The sequence below is a fragment of the Benincasa hispida genome, chromosome 11 (genome assembly GCF_009727055.1).
Source record: "Benincasa hispida cultivar B227 chromosome 11, ASM972705v1, whole genome shotgun sequence".
Lineage (NCBI taxonomy): Eukaryota > Viridiplantae > Streptophyta > Magnoliopsida > Cucurbitales > Cucurbitaceae > Benincasa > Benincasa hispida.
The window spans coordinates 71772197-71779098 of record NC_052359.1 but is presented as its reverse complement, the minus strand read 5'-3'; positions in this window follow the sequence as shown (position 1 = coordinate 71779098).

Sequence of the window (6902 nt, the reverse complement as noted above, 5' to 3'; positions counted from 1 at the left end):
AAGAAAGAGAAGGCTTTGGGTATTGATGGGAGAGAAGTTCGCCCAGTGGCTAGGAATAGAGGTGCGGGAAGTGATGACGAGTTTACTATGGTTAGTCGTTGTCGACGTGATAGAGAAGGTGTAGGGAATAGGGGAGGCAGTGGGTCACCGGGTTTTGTTGGCACTGGCTTTAGTGCAATCAGATCCTGATCCGTTGTCAGTTATGTAGGGGATGTTCGGAAGTTTGGGTAAAACTCCAGGGGGAGGTGGTAGGTGTGATTTCTTGCAAGATTCATGATTTGGTGTTCCGGGATTGTTAGGGGTTTGAATGACCCTGTTAAGTGTAGGGTGGTGGCAGATTTTCTGGTTTCCTCTTCTGTTACCTTTTGCTGTTTGCTCCAGACGAGGGTTCGTCTCAAGAACTTTGATATGGTGGTGGGTAGGTTTGGTGATACCTAGAGGTGTGTGTGTAGTTATAGTAGGTGGGAAGTTGAGAGGATTTGGGTGATGTGGCGGAAGAGTGTCTATGATTTTTTTATAGATGTCGGTGGGGATTAGTCATCTCTAGAACCTCGGTGGTATTGTATCTAGTGCTAAGGTGCATATTGGTGTTGTGTATGCCTCTAATCACGTGAACGAGAGAAGAAACTTGTGGTCTCAGTTAATTGATGTGTGTGCCTCGTGGAAGCCACCTAGAGTTGTTATGGGGGATTTTAATGCTATTCAGTAGTTTGGAGGATTTTGGAGGTCGCCCCAGCTTGAGGGAGATGGAGGAATTTAATGGAATGTTGTTGGAGGCAGATCTGGTTGAGTTGGGTGTGACAGGTAACTGGTTTACTTAGACTAGTAAAATTCAGGGGGATGGTATTTTACATTAGTTGGATCGCTGCTTGTCTAATGAGGCGTGGAAGGTAGTTTTTCCGTATTCGGAGGTTAGGGTTGGTCAGTGGGGGATTTCTGATCATAGTCCTCTTCTAGTTTCTATAAAGGAGACGAGGAGTATGCCGCCTCCAACGTTTCGCTATTTTTCTCATTGGGCAGAAGTTGATTGTTTTATTGATACTATCAGGTTAGTGTCGAGAAGGTCTGAGGATGTGTCTCCTATGGTTAGCTTTGTGCGAAATTTGAAGGTAGTGATGAGGGTGTTACGTGCATCGTTTAGTAGGTGTATATGTTATCTGAGGAGATGCGGATGGCGAGGCAGATTATGGAGGCTGCTCAGGCTGAGGTGGAGAGGGATCCTCACTCAGAGTCATTATGTGCGGAGGCGGCTTGAGCCATTGAGGTATTCTGGTTAGTGGCTAGATTGGAAGAGGCGTCGCTACGGCAGAAGGCCCGAGTGAGGTGGTTTATTTACGGTTGTGGAGTTAGGTGATATGAACTCGACTTTCTTCCATCGCTGTGTTTGTTCTCGTCGCAGTTGCAGTGGTTTATTTACGGTTGTGGATGCTGAGGGGACTCGTCAGACAGTGCATGATAGAGTGGCAGGGGTGGCGGTTGAGTTCTTTTGAGGTAGTTTGGGGTCTCAACCGGTGGGGTATAGGGATCTTACTGGCCGGATTAGGGATATTGTGCAGTTCAACTGGTCCGAGGAGGGGGTGGAGGCGCTTGGTTATCTAGTGAGTCGAGATGAAATTCAGAAGGCCTTATTCTCGATGAAGTCGGAAGGCTCTTAGGCCCGATGGGTTTTCGGTGGATTTTTACCGAGCTGCTTAGAGTGTGTTTGGGGATGATTTTTGTGATGTTGTGTTAAACTTTTTTGAGTCCTGCTACCTGCCTGATGGAGTGAACTCTACTGTTATTACTCTTATCCTAAACAGATGGGGAGCTAAACGTATGGAGGAGTTTCGTCCTATCTCTTGTTGGAATGTTGTGTACAAGTATATATCGAGGATCTTAGCTAAAAGATTGAGGTTGTGGTTGCCTTCTTTTATCAGTAGTAACCAGTCTGCGTTTGTTCCTGGTAGGTTTATTTTCGATAATATTTTATTGTGTCAGGAGCTTGTAGGGGGTTACAAGGTGGGCAGAGGGAATCCGCGTTGTGTGTTGAAGGTAGACCTTCAGAAGGCATACAATTCAGTCAACTGGGACTTTTTGTTTAGTATGTTCCTGACAATAGGTACGCCCCTTCAGTTTGTTAGTTAGGTGAGGGCTTGTGTTACGTCACCTAAGTTCTCTGTGATGATTAATGGTTCCCTTGAGGGGTTTTTTCCTGGTAGAAAGGGGTTGAGGTAGGGAGATCCGTTGTCTCTCTTTTTGTTTGTGATGGTGATGGAGGTCTTGTCTAGGTTGTTGAATAAACCTCCAGTGTGGTTTAGGTTCCATGATCGATGTGAACGTGTCAGTCTGACTCATTTGGTTTTTGCAGACGATTTGATGATTTTTTGTGCAGGGGGAGAGATTCTTTGGAGTTTGTAAGGTAGGTCCTGACGAATTTTTTAGGGTTGTCTGGGTTAGTTGCAAATGTTGGGAAAAGTTTCATGTTTGTTGCGAGTGTGAAAGCTAGTGAGGCAAAGGAGTTGGCTGCCTTTATGGGGTTCTCTCTTGGCTCGCTACCTGTTAGGTATCTGGGGTTACCATTATTGGCTGGTCGGCTGAGGGCTATGAATTGTGCACCTTTAATATAGAGGATTACAACTCGTATTAGAAGTTGGGCGATGTGGTCCCTCTCTTTTACTAGGAGGTTGCAGCTGGTTAGATCTGTTTTACAGTTCTTTCAGCTGTTTTGGTGTAGCATCTTCGTGTTACCTGCGTGCGTAACTCGTGAAGTTGATCGTCTGTTACGTAGTTATGTATGGAAGGAAAGTGCGGTGAATCGTGGTAGTGCGCGAGTGGCGTAGGGTGAGGTGTGCTTGCCATTGGGAGGGGGGTTTGGGTGTGAAACATGTGGCTTCATAGAATCAGTCTGCTATTATGAAGCTGCTCTGGCTTCTCTTAATTAAATCGGGTTCATTATAGGTGGCGTGGGTGGAGGCGTATGTTTTGCGGGGGTGGTCTTTGAGGGTTGTTCGGAGTGAGGTTGGGAGGTCTTGGTGCTTGAGGGCTATCTTGCGCTGTAGAGATAGATTCAAGCATCTGATTCGTTTGATGGTCGGTGATGAACGGTCTTGTTTTGTTTGGTGGGATCCTTGGTTGCCGGGGGGTGCAATTTTGGATTCATATGGGTCAACTGTGGTTTATGATGCAGGGAGTAATTTGGAGGCCTAGTTATCGGAGTTCTTAGATAGTGAGAGAGGTTGGAGGTGGCCTATAGTGTCTTGGGAGTTGCTTGAGATCTGGGGTTTTATTCAGGCAGTGGGGCCTAGGGTGAGAGGAGAGGATTATTGGGTTTGGGAGTCGGGTGCTAGTGGTCAGTTTTCTATCAGTAGTGCTTGGGAGAGTTTGCATCCTCGTCGTCCTAGGGTGTCTTGGGATAGTATTTTGTGGGCGAGGGGTGGTATTCCACACCACTCCTTTTGTGCTTGGTTAGCTGTGAGGGACATGTTAGGTACGAGGGATTGGTTAAAGAGCTGGGACGTGTTGTCAGAGGGGGGTGTCTTATGTGTGTGGGAGGTATGGAGTCTCAGGATCATCTTTTTTTCGAGTGTGGGTTTGGGAGAGAGGTGTGGTCTGTTGTGTTGCGACAGTTGGGTTCGTCGCATCGGGTGGCTGGTTGGGATGTCGAGTTGAGTTGGTTGAGCCGAGTGGGGTCGGGTAAAGGGGTGCGTAGTAAGTTGTTCCATGTATTCTGGTGTGTTTCCATCTACTACATCTGGCAGGAATGTAATCGAAGGTTCCATGGAGGTGGCCTGAGGTCGGGGTCTGTTTTGTTTCACCTTATGGTGTCTACGGTTCTTGCTCGTGCTGCTTCCTAGCGGGTTGATTTTCTTGGTCTTATTTAGCATGTTACGGTTGCTTTTCTTCTTTTTGAACTTGTTGTTACTCTCTGTTTTGTTGTTGTCCCTAGTTGTGATGTTTTGGTCTCCCTTCTCTGGCTTTCTCTCTGGTGTTTGGGGTTTTTTTTAGCATGTTACGTTTATGTTTGATTATGTTCAAGTTTTATCTTCTTGGCTTTGTTTGTTTTTTTGTTGTTTTGTCTTTGCTTGTGCTTTGTTGCGTTGATGCCTTGATCCTGGGTTGTGGGATCCTCCTTGTTGTTGTATAATAATATCATCTATTCTAAAAAAAAATATTATTTTCACAAATATCTAAGTGGGTTAGTTAATTACACAAAAATTAGGTTCCAATTAGCTTTTAGTCCCCAATCTACAATTATACTCCTTGTGGTAGGTGGTTGGAGAGAGAAAATACATTTATTGTATTTTATTAATTATTTAAGATTTCTTCTCATTTTCAATTGAAGAGAGAAAATGCATTTAATATGATTGTATTTTTTATTTAACACATTTAGACGTATCAAGCAACTAGTTTTTCTGATGAATTCATAGTTATTTTAAATATACCTTAGAAACATGCTTTAAATGCTTGCAAATTTTCTAACTAATATATGAAATATACCACAGTATACAAATAAAAAATTGACTCAGTGTTCAACATAAATCCCAGTATATATCGTAAATTTCTTTTTTATCATAGTATATATAATCCTAATCAATCAAAATTTAGCAACAGCTTCCTAACAGAAGTGTAATTCAAAATTAATTTAACAATTTCAATATACTACAGTATATAACTCACTCAACGTTCAACATAAATCATAGTATATATCATAAATTCCATATAAGTAGTCAGAAATTCCAATAAATTCCATTTAAATTTCACTTAAGCTTTTAAATGTATTTATTATATATTATTAACTAGTTGATATTTTTTCCAATTTGGTACTAATGTGATTTTCTGTCCCCAAGTTTGACTTCAAACATAAAAATATATTACTATGATATATATACTCGTATATACATTTGTCTATTTGAAAATATGAAATTTATGATATATATTGTGATATTAAATAGAATTTATGATATATTATGGTATATTGAAGTTGTTAAACTAATTTTGAATCACTTTTGTTGGGGAGTTGTTAAATTTGGATTTATTGGGGTTATATATACTGTGATAAAATTTACAATATATGCTGGGATTAATGTTGAACATTGAGTCAATTTTTTATTTATATACTGTAGTATATTTCATATATTGGTAAAAACATTTGCATACATCTAAAACAATTTTGTAAGATATATTTAAAATAACCATGAATTCATCAGAATAATCAGTTGTTTGATACGTAAAATGTGTTAAATGAAAAAAAATAGAATCATATTAAATGCATTTTCTCTCTCCAATAGAAAACGGGAAGTAATATCAAATAATTAATAGAATATAGTAAATGCATTTTCTCTTTGTAAATATGCAAAAATATATAATAGATGCACTTTCTCCCTCTAGTTGCTCACCATAAAGGGTATTTTTGTTCGAAAAGTAAGAGTCAAACTTCTATCTGCTGCCATCCAAACAACACCACATGCCAACAAGCCATCTCCATTTTAAGGCCATATTAGATTGGGCCATATTATGTGATCTAATTAATTAAGGTCCTAGATTCCTAATTGAGTATGGACTTAATGGATAAAAGTTCATTTCTAGTTAATTAGGGTTCAATGAGAACCCTAATTGAATTAGTATATAAAGAAACCTTAGGCTAGGTTCCCAATATACCAAAACAATAAGCACTCAGTCTTTCTTAGCTGCTTCACAAGCCGCTACGTATTTGGCTTCAATCGTTGAGTCCGCGATGCATCCTTATTGATGCTTCGCCAGACTACAGCCCCTCTATTAAGAGTGAAAACTGACCCCGATGTTGATTTGCAAGAATCTCTATCAGTCTGAAAGTCAGAGTTCGTGTATCCTGTAAGGATCAGTTCCTTATCTCCATACATAAGCATGTAGTCCCTCGTCCTCCGAAGATACTTGAGGATCGTATTGACCGCCGCCTCTCTTTCGCTTATAGATCCATTTATACCCAATAGGTCTTACCCCATCAGGTGGATCAATAAGCTCCCAGACGTTATTGAAGTATAGAGACTCCATTTCCTAGTTCATGGCCTTAACTCATTCATCTTTGTCAACATCCTCTATTGCTTTCTTAAAAGACAACAGATCCTCGACCCCATCATTGAAATAACGTTTTGGACTTCAGTCAAACCCATGTAGCGATTCGGTGGGTTCATAACCCTCCCACTATGTCGAGTAAGTCTCAATTCTTGAGCTAGTTGACTAGATATACCGACCTCAACAACTCTTGTTGATCTATCAGCCTATTCAAAAACTCTTGTTAAACCCTCAGTAGTCTCAGTCTCACTAAAGATCTCACGCAAAACGAGCTTACTTCGTGGCTTATGATACCTTATGTTGTCTTTTTCCGAGAAGATAGAATTTGTAGAAACAAACACTTTATTCTCACTCGGATCAAAAAAGTATCCACCTCTCATTTTCTTGGGGTAGTCTACAAAGAGGCAAACATTCAAATGCGGTTCCAACTTCTTTGGGTTCGTCCAACACAACCGCTACACTGCATGCCCCAAACACAATGAACAGCCTCCACAGAACCTTGATAGTGTCGAGCTGAGTATGATGTTGGATCGATATGGCAACCCTAGAGGGGGGGTGAATATGGTTTCATTAAAATTTTTTACTAAATTAACCCAATTAAACTAATTAATACACTTTTTATAAAAAATAAGAAAAATTCAATTTATGCAACAAATAAGATGACAAAATGTGATAATTTAATTTTATCAAATTTTAGCAAATAAATAAGAATAAACTAAAACATACAATAAATTGCTTAAATTAATTTCAAAAATAAAAAGGAAAGAGTTAGAGAAGAAGACACCGTAATTTTTATAGTGGTTCGGTCAAACTCGACCTACTCCACTCCCCAAGCGCCTCTTGGGAATTTGAATAAAATCTTTCCGACTCTT